Below are 14,606 nucleotides of genomic sequence, written 5' to 3'. Positions count from 1 at the left end.
TCAGCATATATAATTCAAATTTTATATTTTGAAAGGCTATTTAACCTACAAATTTTAACAATATCTTCTTTTGCCACTGCTATCAGTTTCTGTAATGAATGATAAATATAATTCCTAGATTTAAGTCCCATATACATGAATTCTTTATTTAAATTTATCAGATATGTGCCAAAGTAACCTCTAAGAAATATTATTGGTTAATCCACCCACTTTGTAGCCATAAGAAAAAGTTGCATTAACTTTTTTTCTTTTTCCCATTCGTGTGAGAGCACTTAGGATAAAAACCCCAAAGATATCAATGCATCTATTCTGTACAACTTTAACCAAGTGTACTGCCTTGTATTTACTTACTCAGCAATTCAGAGAAATTTAGAATAATTCAATTAAAATGATCTGAATATGTATGTACTTCTAAAGCAACGGTTACCAGCCTTGATCAGGAAGCAGAACAACTGAATATCATGGTAGTCAAAGTGGAATATGAATTATTAGAATATTTAGTCATATTACATGAGCTGGGATCAGTACTACTTAGAAAACCATAACTCTATTATAGGTATATAAAACAAAAATCTTAAACCTGAATATATATGACCACAAAAATTTATTAACTTCAATTTAGGCACAATCACCTTTCTGAGAAATTCCATCAATACGTATTTTATGATACTTGGACTTTCACTTTGTCAGACTCAACAATTCTTGGACATCAATTTTTTTAAAGATTTTATTTATTTATTTGTCAGAGAGAGAGAGAGAGCACCAGCAGGGGGAGTGGCAGGCAGAGGGAGAAGCAGACTCCCCGCTGAACAGGGAGCCCAATGTGGGACTCGACCCAAGACCTTGGGATCATGACCTGAGCTGAAGGCAGACACTTAACTGACTGAGCCACCCAGGCATCCCAGACATCAATTTTTTAAAAGGGAACTTTCAGTGATCAAAGTGTTAAAAAGACAATCCAATTAAATATGAACTTGGAAAATGACTGGCCATATTCAACTAAATGATGGAACCCTTCTCCACACTTTCAGCACACCATCATAGAGTTTGAGAATTGTCACTTCAAAGTCTATATTATAGTTTATGGATCAATAATTTAAATAATAGGTAAATACGGTGGTTGTATTTCAATCTCTAAATGTATAATTTTTAAAAATAGAGAACCTTAAACTTTATTCAATCATGTACTTTTTTTTACAAACTTGTGTATCATAAAAATCATGCTTCTTTTAAATAAGTGTTTTTATGATATTTTTGTGATGATATATGTGATGGGTCATAAGCATAACTGAAATATTACTTTTGGAATGAATTGTTTAAACTTGAGAAATAAGTAGCTAGCTATAAAAAAAAAAGGTTGAAAAGGTCTGATATTTGTTAGCTCCCCATCATTCGTTTTGACAATGTCAGTTCACTGGCTGATATGATGTCTTTTCCAGTCTGATTGAAAGCATTTGTTGTGACAAATTAATCTTTTTGAAGGGCTTTGCTTTCCTCTTTATTTCCTTGTCTATGCTGGCATTTGTGGGTATTTTTCTCTTGGATGTTTTATCCTGATTTCTTTTTTTTCTTCTTTGCAAGCAATAAGAATATTTTATCTTTTCTAACTCATAGGATTGGTGCCAAATTATTTGTTCATGAGGGAATACTTCTTAGACACTAAAGTATTATATGTATGTTATTATTCTTTACATCATTATTTAATCAAGCAAAATGCAATGAATCAACTGGCTCAGTGTATAGATAAAGTAGTTTTAACAGATGTCTTTTCTCAAACTGATTGCGTGTGTTTATCTTTGGGTGATGAGAATAATTATATAATTGGTTAATGACATTTATCACATTCTTAATATACACCAGACACTATAATAAGCATTTTTCAAACAATTTAATTAATCGTCACAATAATTACTTGGTAGATATGAGTCTGCATCTGATTTTTCTTTTTAACAGTTGAGAAAGTTGATACCTAAAGGAATCAGATAACTTGCAGAAATCCTATGGCTCCTAAGTGGGACAGAGCTCAGGTTTGCCTGATTCTGGGACCCAAGCTCTGGACTATACTATGCATGCAATTCTAAAACACTACCATATAGGATGAAAATCTACCGCTGAAAATGTTAGAAGGTAATAAAAATTTGGTAAATCCAAATAAGAGTGCATTCGTATTCCAGATGCTGATTCGGACACATGGAATTAGTTACATTTTCAACCACCATTATTTTGCTGTAAAAAAAAATGCATGTGTGTACTTTCCTTTGACATGTATATAAGAAATTAATAAACAAGTGGTATCTCTGGGTGACCTTCATTTTATACAAAAGACATTCACATTAATTTCACCTGTACCTTATTCTCTCCCAGTTCTCAACCAGATCCTTAAAAATCAGAATTAAAAAAAAAAATCTTTGAGTAATCTAACTAAGATATTGCATGCTTTGGTTCTTTGCTTATAACAATATTTCCAGGTAACTTCTGCCCCTAATTATCTGTCCACTTAACTTCAGACGTTTGGTACAGACGTTCTTTGTTGAGACGAGGGCATCAGGTTTTCTTTTCACATTTGTGGGAATATAATACTTTGTTTCTTGGGACTCACAGGGATAGAACTTGCGTTCCTCATTTAAAAAATTTTGATGATGGCTCTTTGCACCAAGAAATCCATCATCTCGACTCTGAAAAACAAACTGAGGGTTCTAGAGGGGAGGGGGGTGGGAGGATGGGTTAGCCTGGTGATGGGTATTGAGGAGGGCACGTTCCGCATGGAGCACTGGGTGTTATGCACAAACAATGAATCATGGAACACTATATCTAAAACTAATGATGTAATGTATGGGGATTAACATAACAATAAAAAAATTAAAAAAAAAAAAAGAAATCCATCATCTCTACCATCCCCTTCCCACTTATGTTTCTTTTTTTTATTTTATTATGTTATGTTAATCACCATACATTACATCATTAGTTTTTGATGTAGTGTCCCACTTACGTTTCTACATCCATTCCACCACGTGCCCTCTAGCCACATCGAAGAATTGCTTTACCCCTGAACTCACCATACTTCCATACCATTCCCTCTGTCTGAAATCCTGTTTATTCTCTACATAGTGAATTACTCATCCTTAAAAGATCATTCAAGGAGTCTTACCTTGCCCTGAACTCCCACCCAAAAGTATAGAGAAGTTTTCTTTTCAAACTTCTTCAGCACAGAAGCTGGCACATAATGGGAGAGAAACAATGATTTATGGAATTGTCAACAGCATTAAAAATGAATTAGAGACTGATCTACCTGTCAGGAGGCCTCTTCTCTCTTACAAAATTTAGAGCTCCTTGTTTAAATTTCAAACACTCATTTCCCTTGTGGCTATAATTGGCTTGGACTAGCAATAGCCAAATGAACATATGTGGACAGTAGATGCCAAATAATGTGATTTTATTGAAATATGCATGTGGCTTTTTTGTTGGCGGGAGAGTATACTGCTATCCCACCATATATACTCAGTTCAAAAAATGCAGCATAAGGAAAAAACCAGATCCCATCTGCCAGGCAAAATAGCTATCAAGTGGAGAAATCAGGTTTTTAATGAATCCATTGAGAGTGACTTGAGTTATTTTTTAATGTAAGAGCAAATAAACTCTTGAGCAGAGCTGCATAGCCATGTAGTATTCTTTTAATTTATAGCTAGGCAAAGTCCAAATCCTAGTTTTAGCTAAATTAGAATGTTCCCAGAAGAGAGAATGATTAGACAATGCAAGTGGGCTTATACTGGCCTTCTAAAATCTGGCTCACAGTCTAAGGGGATTAGAATTCCATTCTGAATTCAAGACATGTAAACACTTCTCTATATATTCATAAGACTCAATGCACAACTTGGCTGGATTTTTGTATTTTCTTTAGCACATATCCACAAAAACAAGAGCGTTGCTCTTCCATATTCCAGTTTGAAGGAGTGTGGGATAAGGGCAAACACCTGTTCTTTCTTCTTTCTTGGCCAACATTTTCTGTCTCCATTTTTGGACTTCCATTTTATCAATGCTTTTTTTCTTCCCTTTTCTATTAATAAGATTATTTGGAAAGATAATTCATTCATAGGATTTTTATGGTTAAAAAAGACAGATCCTCTATTGATAAAAATTAATTATGAGGGACATCATGTAAAGGCCAAAATATCATAAACAATCAGAGGTTTGAGGGCTTGTCCCTATTGAGATACATTGTTTTCATTAATATTTCACAGCATTCTCCATCACAGCAGGATGGAGAGCTTTGCAGAAACATGACTTTGAATCTCACATTTGTCCTGTACCAATTGAGTATCTTGGACAGTGGTTTAACACGGCTGTCACATGAAGGAATAGCTGTGTGATCCAAGCAAAATACCTAATCTTTTATTTATTTATTTATTTAATCCCAGCAATGAGTTTATGTATTTATTTACTTATTTTTGTTTCAAGTTTTTATTTAAATTCCAGTAAGTTAATTCAGTGTAATATTAGTTTAGGTATAGAAAGTAGTGATTCATCACTTAGATATAACACCCAGTGCTCATCATAAAAAGTGCCCTCCTTGTTACCCATCACTCATCTAGCCCATCTCTCATCTGAACAGAGAAGGACAAACTGAAATGAAGACTCAAAATTACCAAGAAGATTAAATAAAAATAGAGTGCAATACCTGCACCATATAGATTCTCAATAAATGTAAGTGGAATATGGACTATGTAGTCTAAGTCTGTTAACAGCAATACCGTTGACAATAATAATAATAACAGCACATTCTCACCTACTGCAGAAAGCTGGCTTAAGACGGTATGTGTATTAGTTTTCCCAATACGCCTGCAGTAGCCTTTGTGGTAGTTACTCTTGTTATAATCTCTCATTTGTAGAGAGCAAGTCTGCAGTCTCTTACAAATACTGTCTTGTACAGGACAGTACTTCCCAAATAAAAAATCAGAAAATGGGAAGTGACCATGGAAAGTGTAACATGATATATTTGAAATTAGAGACTTTCTCAGAAAATAGAGAATAAAGAATTGTAGTTCTCCCTTCTACGGCATAGCTTTATATTTCAGAAGAAAAGTAAAAAAAAAAAATCACATTTTTAATATTTATCAAGGAAACATATCCAAAGTGCTAAATCATTCCTCTAGCATTTATGCCTTTGAGTAAAATAAGTTTTCTAAATATCTGAATTGCCCAAAATTCTAAATATCTATATTCAGCTATTTTTACTAGCAGACAAATGGCTATTGGTATTTGGAACAAAGTTTCTAATACTGTTTGACTGGTTCCTAAAAGAATGGTATTACAAAAATATTTGCTACCTACTTAAAGCCAAAGAGAGATGAGGGATGTCATACTCATTAGGGACTTCACAAGGGACATCCTCAACTAGGAGACTGAGATGTCTGGGAAGCTCAGCCACAGAATCTCTTGGACCATATTTGAGGAAGATGGTATGGAAATTGTTGAAATAGAGAAAAGAATGGATAATAGGGTCATGTGCAAATGTGTGATCAGATGAGTTGTAGAAATCTGAGCCCACATTATTCTTTGTGAATTTTCTTAAGGCCCTGTAAACCCCAAGCCAAGGAAACCCCACCTTATTATTCATGGTATATAATTGACACATTGTGGTAAATTGGACATGTCACTGTATTCTGGAATTTCTATTCTACTTAAATCAGAGGTGTTACCACGAGGAATTGACTGTTCCTTTAGCATTGTTTCCAAGGGCAATTTGCCCCAGTGACTCCTTGGACAAGCCAGTGTTTTCTGTCAGTATGGGAAGAAAGTGAGAGTGGGGTAGAGGGAAGAAAAGAGGAAAAGAAAAACTAAGACTTCTGACCCCTTGAGTATTGGGCAAATATGTTAGCAATGTTTAAAGTAATTGAATCCAAGGATTGAAAGGACCTTAAGAATCCCATAGTCTTAGTTCTCACTCAATATTGATGTCAAAACTGTCTGTCTGATACCCGTCCAACTTCTTTTTGAATATCGGTTTCTTCCCTGATTGCTAGAAATGTCTTTCTTAAATTAAGACAAGTGCTGACTCCATAAAACTTCTAGTCTTTGGAAAATAAGTCTTGATACTCCTCTACCTGACAGTCTTTCAAATGGTTGGAGCCAGCCTTCATGTTTCATTATTCTTTTTTTCCCCAGGTGAAAAATCATTGGTGCTTCCATGGCTCCTGATATCATTTGCCAACCTCCTCTGAAAGTGTCCTCGATTAAGAGTGAGTCCTTTTCATAATTGCCAAAGCTGTAGCTGTTATTTAAAATAGATTATTATGTAAAGCTTACTGTTTCTCTCCTGATTTTTTAAGTAATATATGTTTATTGAGGCAAATCACCCATAATCTCACCCCTGAAATAACCACCATTTATGTTTTCAGGTACTTCCTTTCATCTTTATACATTTTATATTGTTTTATAAAATAGATTATATATACGTTTTGAGTCCTGCTTTGTTTCTAATGTTACGCTTTGAGCAATTTCCTATGTCCTTAACACTCTGAGAAGACGTCTGCAGCGATTTATCCTAAATCCAGTATTTTAAATTAGATCCTGATAAAATCTTCTTCTTGACCCTTTCACCCTAAGTATCTTCAGAAATTCTTTTTGAAGCACTTAGTCAACATCAGGACTATGGGTTTAAAGACTTGTACTTGCTAGGTAATCATTGATAACAAAGCACTTCAGGTACAATAGAAAGCCAATGTTTTTTATTTAGAAAGTTGGTTTAAACTGAGAACACTTCTTTCTTTGTTGACCAAGTCTTCTTTCTTGAAAAGACACTTCTGAAGCAGATAAAAAAAAATGTGCACGTTCTATTCACACGGTATTTAATCTTTGTATTCTCATGGTGACAAACTGAGTGCCATTAGCCAAGGAGACTCTCACCTGATGACAGAGGTGGATCCCCAGTGAAAGGAATCAAGTAAAGGTGAGACAGCACAAGGCTTTGTAACCATAGTTACTTTAAGTCTAAGATTATAAACATATTGCTTCCATTATGAAAGATGCATTAACATTCCTTTATGTCCTGTCTTAGAAACCTTGTTATCAAGGCTAGCCTGTTTACTTACTTATCTTTTAAGAGATGGCTAGGCTTAATTAACACTTAAACATTAACCTTGAAGATAGTCCTAGAAAGTGGCCTGGGGTTGTTGGGGGGGGGGGGGGGATAGTACTCTTTGAAAATGGGATGGAGTGATCTCAAAGAAATACTCAAATTCTGAGAAAAGCAAAAACTTTATCTTATGAACCTCTTCAAGAATTTGCTTCTACTGACCCAGAAAATTCTGGAAATGACCTCCTATATCTCTATACATGCACCTGAATGAAGTGAAGGGTGGAATGGGAGTACTTTAGAAAGCAATCCTTAAAAACAAAATTGCTATATACTTGGCAGCTGATCCTTCATCTAGTCATAACAGATGTTTTCTTATAAATGGTAAAAGATACTTACAGTAAACCACTGGAATGATTAATATATTCATAACAATAAGGTAGAATGTTCTTTTATGACTAGGCTGTCACCACATTTGGGGAAATCGCTGTCTCAGATTTTTTCTGCCTTTGTAGCAAACATCCTGACAACCACACAATTTTGCCATTTGCATGAGAGCCTGGATATTGTAAATCACTACATCAGTTATGGATGTACTGTATTGTTGCTGTTTCCATGGATTTTTTTTGAAGAGAAGATACCAGTATGAGTTGTCCCTAACTATTTATAAGAACTGTCCAGGGCAAGGAGTTTTCGACTAGCTTTCCAAAAATATCCTAAACTCTAGTGTTAGCCTTATTTGAGATCTTTTCCAAAGTTTCTTTGTCCCTTGTAAAGCAAGGAGAAACTTAATGCTCAAACAAAGCAGGACTATATCACTTAATATGATAATCATCCCCAACTTGGCTCCCAATGCTTACTTGACTCCTATGCACACTGCAGAAATTAGCTCGAACATCCATTTTCTCAAAGAAACCTTCTGTTTTTCTGCAATAAATTAACTGTCCATCACTCACTAACTGATCATATTTTATACCCTCATAGTAGCCTAAATTTCATCATGTGACCTAGCAAACTTTTAATTCTTACTCAATGCTGGTCTTCTCCCCCAAGTTTAAAACTATATCAAAACAGAGACCTAAACTATACTTTCTTATTGTTGTTTCCTCAGAACAAAAGATAGTGCCTTCATGGCTAGCCTTCCATAAATGTTTGCTAAATGAATAATATTGATGCATTAAGTATACTCTATTGGGGTCCTTGAAGCATGAGCTTTTCTATAATACCACTTTATTAATTTTATCTGAGAAAGGAGATGAAGAGTGGAACTCCATACTTTTAAAGGCAAAATCTGGAATTTCTGTATTTAGGCACACCCTATGGTTAGTGAAAAAATCTTACCATTTTGGGGAAACTCAAGGCTTTCTCCCTTTCTATCCTGTATTCTACCTCAGGAGGAGGATAAACATGAAAAAAGGGCAGTATTGGGTCAGTATTATAAACAAGGGTATAAAACCCTCCACGTGACAATGGAAGAGGTTAAAACATCTTGTGATCCAATAATAAATTTCCTTTGTAATTGGGAACAAATTTTCATGCTCTTGGTAATTGAGAATACATGCTTTAGTAGAGAGAAATTAAGACCATATGACCAGAGGAAACCTTTAAAAAGTATATATTATTATTTCTATTTATCTGGACCAGGATCTTTGCTCTGTTATAGATAACGTGCTAATACTGTTTTGTTTTGTTTTAAAGAGAAATTATGTAGTAAAATTTTTAAGTTAGCCTCTTTGTAGAGTCTCTCTATTCTCAGGGTATTGAAATAGCTATTCTAGATAATTACAATGCCGACTGGGGAGAAGAAACAATTCTCCTTTGCAAAAAAGTTCTAAATAATTTATGCAGATACTCCACCCGAAAGGAGGTGGAGCATAACTCCCTATTACTTAAGTATGGGTTGTGGCATAGTGAATTCTTTCCAAAGATATCATATGAGGGGGGTGGAGAAATCTTACAAATACTACTTCAACAAGGGGATCAAGGTTAACATCAGCAGTGATGTCATGTTGGTGGTATGATGTGATGAAAATGATACCTTACATCTTTGATCTTCCCTAAAACTCGCCATCCCAGTCTAATCATGAGAAAACATCAGCCAAATCCCAACAGAGGGATGTTCCACAAAACACTGGCCAGTATTCCTCAAAATGATCAAAGTCATCAAAAAACAAGGAAAGTCAGAAATTGTCACAAGCAAAAGAAGCATGAGGACACATGACAGCTAAATGTAACATGGTATCCTGGATGGGATAAGACTAGGCAAAAGCTAAGGAAATCTGCCTAAAGTATGTACTTTAATTAATAATAATGTATCACTATCAGTTCATTACTTGTAACAAGTGCGTAAGATGTTAAAGGAAAGTGTGTGTGGGAATTCTCTGTAGTATATTTGTAATTTTTCTTTAAGTCTAAAATTGTTCTAAATTGGAAAATCTATTAAAACAATGACTCTTTCAGCCTTGGAAATCTTACTAGATTAAAATTCTTGTGGTCATAAGTTGAATCCTATTTACTCTAGTTGTTTTTAAAAGAATAGGGACCGTACTAGTTTCCTAGGGCTGCCATAACAAAGTATCACAAACTGTGTGGCTTAAACAACAAAATTGTCTCACGGTTCTGGTAGACAGAAGTCTGAGATCAACATATCAGCAAGGTTGGCTCTGTCTGAGGGCTATGAGGAAAATCTGTTCCGTGGATCTTGCCTAGACTCTGATTGTTTGCTGGAAATCTTTGACATTCCTTGGTTTGTAGATGCATCACCTTGATCTCTGCCATTATCTTTACCTGGTGTTCTCCCTGTGTGTGTGTATGTGTGTGTGTGTGTGTGTCTGCTTCTGGCCAGATTTCCATTTTATGAGGGGACTGGTCATACTGAATTAGGGTCTGCCCTAATAACCTCAACTTAATCTGCTCATCTGCAAAGACTCCATTATCAAATAAAGTCATGGTCATAGGTACTTTATTATTGAAGATTTTTTGGAGGGATGCAATTTAATTCATAACAAACACAGTCTTTGAAATCTAAATGTCCATTCATCTAGGAAATCACCTCACTTATTGGGTGACCATATGAGAGTGGTGGTATTTGGATAGTATTTCTATTTTCTTGTAAGCCTGTAACTGCTTCTTATTGCAAGTGATCTAAGAGTTAACCAACTAACTACTGGCCCTTTCATAGGACCACCAAATTTCAGGACAAAATCACAGCTAAAGCTACAGATATAACATCCAGCTACCTCTTAAATTGACAAGAATTTTTTAACTCAAATGAATATAAGCACATTGAATTTGGATATGCATATTTCTCTCTTCTTGTCCCCACTCCACTTCCCCATCTACCCCATTTCCAACCATGTTCAATACTCAGAGTGTTCAAACATTATTATAAAGCACAAAACTTACTATCATAACAAAGTTTTCAATACATAGTTCCAAGAAATCTGCCCAGCCAAGTCTTTTGGAGATAATATGTAGGTAGTCAGGAGCTTCACTGTCTATGAAGTAGATTATGGATCCCTCAATGTATCAGAGTAATAAACCCACTAATGTGGGCATTTATCCTATATCCCTGATCTGTTATAAGGGCTATACTGCTATTACTCCATTTTCAGGCTAATTCCTCCAGTTGGGCTTTGAATCACATCACTTCAGAGGCACAAATTAAACAATATAAATAAGTAAAATGCATTATTTTAGAGACCATATTAAATAGTAATAAGTGCTAAGAAAAAAAAAAGCATAGAAAGGCAACATGAGATGATGTCAGACTGTGAAATTTTAGATAAGATGTCCAGGGATGATCTCACTGAGAAGGTAACTATATAGTGAAGAACTAAAAGAAAGGAGAAATTCAGGTATGTGGATATCGGCAGGGAGACAACCAATAACGTTCCAGGCAGAGGAAACAGCTAATGTGAAAGCGCTCAGGAGAGGGCATGCCTGGCATGTTTGAGACCAAGGTAACTGAAACAGAGACAATGAAGGGAAAAATGTTAGGAGATGAAATCAGAGAGATATCGGGGAACCAGATCACTTAGGTGGTCGGTCAACACAGTATTTTGGTTTTTACATTGAGTGATGTGGAAATCTATTGAACTGCTTTTGTAAAGAGGAATAATAAAATAACTATACTTTCTGGATAGAGGATAAATTATGGAGAACTAGGGGCAGAAGCAAGGAGGCTAGTGAGGGACTAATGCAATAATTCAGGAAAGGGAAGATGGTGTCTAGGATGTAAAGAATGGAGTGGGAAGAAGTTGTTAATTTTGGATAAAATTTCATGCAGAACGAAGAGAATTTGCTGGTGCAATGGATGTGAAGAGTGAGAAAGAGAGGGAAAACAAAACAAAACAAAACAAAATACTATCAAGATGTATGAAGGAATTGAATTACTGTCTAACTGAGATGGGAATGACTACAGGAGCCACAACTTTAATGGGGAGAAGCAGGTATCAGGAGGTCGGTCAGTGTTGGGTATTTTAAGTTTGAGATGCCTAGTACATTTTCAACTGGAGATGTCAAGTAGGATGTTGGAAAGTCAGATCCAGGATTTGGGGGGAAGGTCCAAGCTGGAGACAGAGAGTTTTGAGCCATTAGCTAATAGGTATTTGAAACCAAGAGACTAGATGAGATGACTTAGTCAGTAAGCACAGGCAGAAAAGAGAAGTGGTCCAAGGACTAAGCCCTGGATGTTCCACCATCTCCTAATTTTCATTCTTCCTCTGATGTACCTTCTGTGTATTTTCTGCAGTCATCTGCTCTATAAATAACCATTAATGGTTGGTATTGCTCTACTGTATGTCAAACTTATAAAGCTACAGTAATTAAGAGAGCATGGTATTGGTTTATAAAGATATAAGTAGATCAAATGAATAGGATCAGGATCTCATCAACAGACTAGTGCATATATGCACACGTTATTTACATCATGTAGGAAATAGAATAATGGGGAATATGGTCTTTTCAGCAAATGATATTGGGAAAATTGGCTATGTATAGAAAAAAAACAAAAGAAACTTGGTCTTCCTTCACATCATATATAAACATCGATGAATTTCATATGTACTATAGATTTAAATGTGAACAGTAAAATAATAAAGCGTGTAGAAGATAATATAGGAGAATATATTTATAATCTCACTGTAGGTAAAAATTTCTTTTCTTTTCTTTTCTTTTTTTTAGAAAGAGAAAGAGAGCGCATGCAGAGGAGGGGCACAGAAGGAGAGGAAGAGGGAGAATCTTAAGGGCTCCACACTCCTGACGCAGGGCTCAACCCCACAACCCTGAGCTGAAATTGAGAATCAGACACCCAACCGACTGAGCCACCCAGGTGCCCCTATAGGTGAAAATTTATTAAATAAGAAGAAAAGTACTAACATAAGTAAAAGATAGATAAATGGGGTTATATATTAAAATTGAACTTTTCTGTTCATCAAAATATACCATTAAGACAGTTAAAAAAATCAAGAGGAAAAAATGCTTTCAACACATGTTACTAGTAAAGACCCTTTTTCCAGATTATATAAAGAACTCCCACATAAAAATAAGGAAGAGGCAGACAACCTAATAGAAAAAAAGGAAAGAAAACTGAAAAGGCACTACACATCTGTACACAATGATAGCAAACATCCATCACATATGGGATATATGAAAAGACATCCAACCTCATTAGTAGTCAGGAAAATACAAATTAAAATCTCCTAAAGAATGGTTAGATTTTAAAATGCTGATAATAATAATAAATATTAGGGGGCAATGGGAATTCTCACTTATTGGTATTGGATCGTACTACAACTACTTTGGAAAAATGTATTTACTAAAGCTGACCATATTTATGGCCCTGTAATTTTACTCTTCAATATATACTCAAGATAATGCAGAACATACATACCAGAAGACATGTACAAAAATGTTCATAACAGCGTTATTTACCATAGTCAAAACCGGAAAAAATGTCCTTCAACAGTATGGCTAAATAACCTGTGGCATATCCATGAATGAATGGATGTGATGTTGAGTAAAAGAGGCTAGGAATAATAAATATATTATATTAGTAATATAATATATTATATGAACATAATAATATGTTATATTAATAATACGTATTGTTAATTAATAATATATTTTAAATTATGTATTCCTTTATATATAATATATACATGTACATATTGCATAATATGTATGTGAACATTATATATAAAGGAATACATAATTTATATATATATATATATATATATACACTCTATATGACTCAATTTAAATGAAGTTTAAAAATAGGACAAACTAGAGTGCTTAACAATGCATATTTGATGGTATCAAGAAAAGGAAGGAAATTATTATCAGAACATTCAAAGTATTGGTAATTTTGAGGGGGAGGGAGTGATTGAAAAAGGTGCACAAAGGGGCTTCCCAGGCACTGACAATATTTTATTTCGTGGTCATGATGAGAGTTACCCAAGTATTTGCTTTATGATAAACAATTATACTCTCAAAGAATAAAAAAAGAATTTAATTAGTGAACTGAAAAATCAATTATTAGTTTTTGCTGTATTTACCTTGTTAAAAGAATCTGTCTACTGCAATGTCATATGTTTCTTTTGATTTTATGCCTGAGTCAACTCTAGAAATTGGTAAAGCACTGTAACAAGAAATAAAAGAGGGACACAAAGCAGCATGATTATATCAGACCAAGAAGAACCTGTGATCAGGGATAGCAAAAGTTTTCATTTCACTTAACATTCTGATTGATAGGCACTGTGATCGATCTTGGAACCATTCATGAACCAAAAAAGAAAGTATACTGTAATCAATTATTAATATCCATTGTCTTACTCCATCCAGCCTGCTAAAACAAAATACCACAGACTGAGTAACTTATAACAACAGTAACTTATCGCCCACAGTCCTTTATGGAAGCCGGGAAGACCAAGATCAAGACATCAGTATGGTCGCCTTCTGGTGAGGACCCTCTTTCTGGTTCATAGCTGGTGTCTTCATTCTGTGTCCTCATATGCTGGAAGGGGCATTGGAGCTCTGTGAGGCCTCTTTTGTATGACACTAATTCCATTCAGGAGGCCTCCATCCTCATGACCTAATTACCTCCCAAAGGCCCCACCTTCTAATACCATCACTGTGGACATTAGGATTTTCCCGTATAAATTTGGGCAGGGACAGAAACGTTCTGACCACAGCATCAATAATTAGTAGATATTTGCCATATTTTTCCTACATGATACAATTCCAGGAAACAGATTAGGTCCAAATCCTGCTGAAAGATGAGTTTGAGGACAGATTGGTTCAGTTAAGGCTGGGTTTAATTAGAAGCCTCAAGGGGCCCTTGGGTGGCTCAGTTGGTTAAGGGTCCAACTCTTGGTTTCAGCTCAGGTCATGATCTCAGGGTCATGAGATCGAGCCCATGTCACACTCAACGTGGAGCCTGATTGGGATTCTCTCTCTCCCTCTCCCCCTACCCCTCCCTCCTCTCATGCTCTCTCTAAAAATAAAATAAAATAAATAAATAAATAAATAAATA

The 14,606-nt window shown here is 35.2% G+C and overlaps 1 protein-coding gene across 12 annotated transcripts in view; it reads left to right on the top strand.

Annotated features, from left to right (window-relative positions):
• The window catches only part of LOC116634082 (EGF-like and EMI domain-containing protein 1), a 649,939-nt gene that overhangs the window by 625,108 nt on the left and 10,225 nt on the right, over positions 1 to 14,606 (top strand). For 8 of the 12 annotated variants that reach the window (XR_004299846.1, XR_004299848.1, XR_004299843.1 and 5 more), the window contains one exon: positions 6,163 to 6,946. The gene's annotated coding sequence lies outside the window, so the exon portion shown is untranslated. The remainder of the gene's footprint in view (positions 1 to 6,162; positions 6,947 to 14,606) is intronic. The other 4 variants (XR_004299851.1, XR_004299849.1, XR_004299844.1 and 1 more) reach the window with 1 other exon arrangement.

The sequence above is a fragment of the Phoca vitulina genome, unplaced genomic scaffold, assembly GCF_004348235.1.
Source record: "Phoca vitulina isolate PV1807 unplaced genomic scaffold, GSC_HSeal_1.0 scaffold8, whole genome shotgun sequence".
NCBI lineage: Eukaryota > Metazoa > Chordata > Mammalia > Carnivora > Phocidae > Phoca > Phoca vitulina.
Note: the sequence above shows the minus strand (reverse complement) of the source record. Positions and strands in the feature narration are given on the sequence as shown.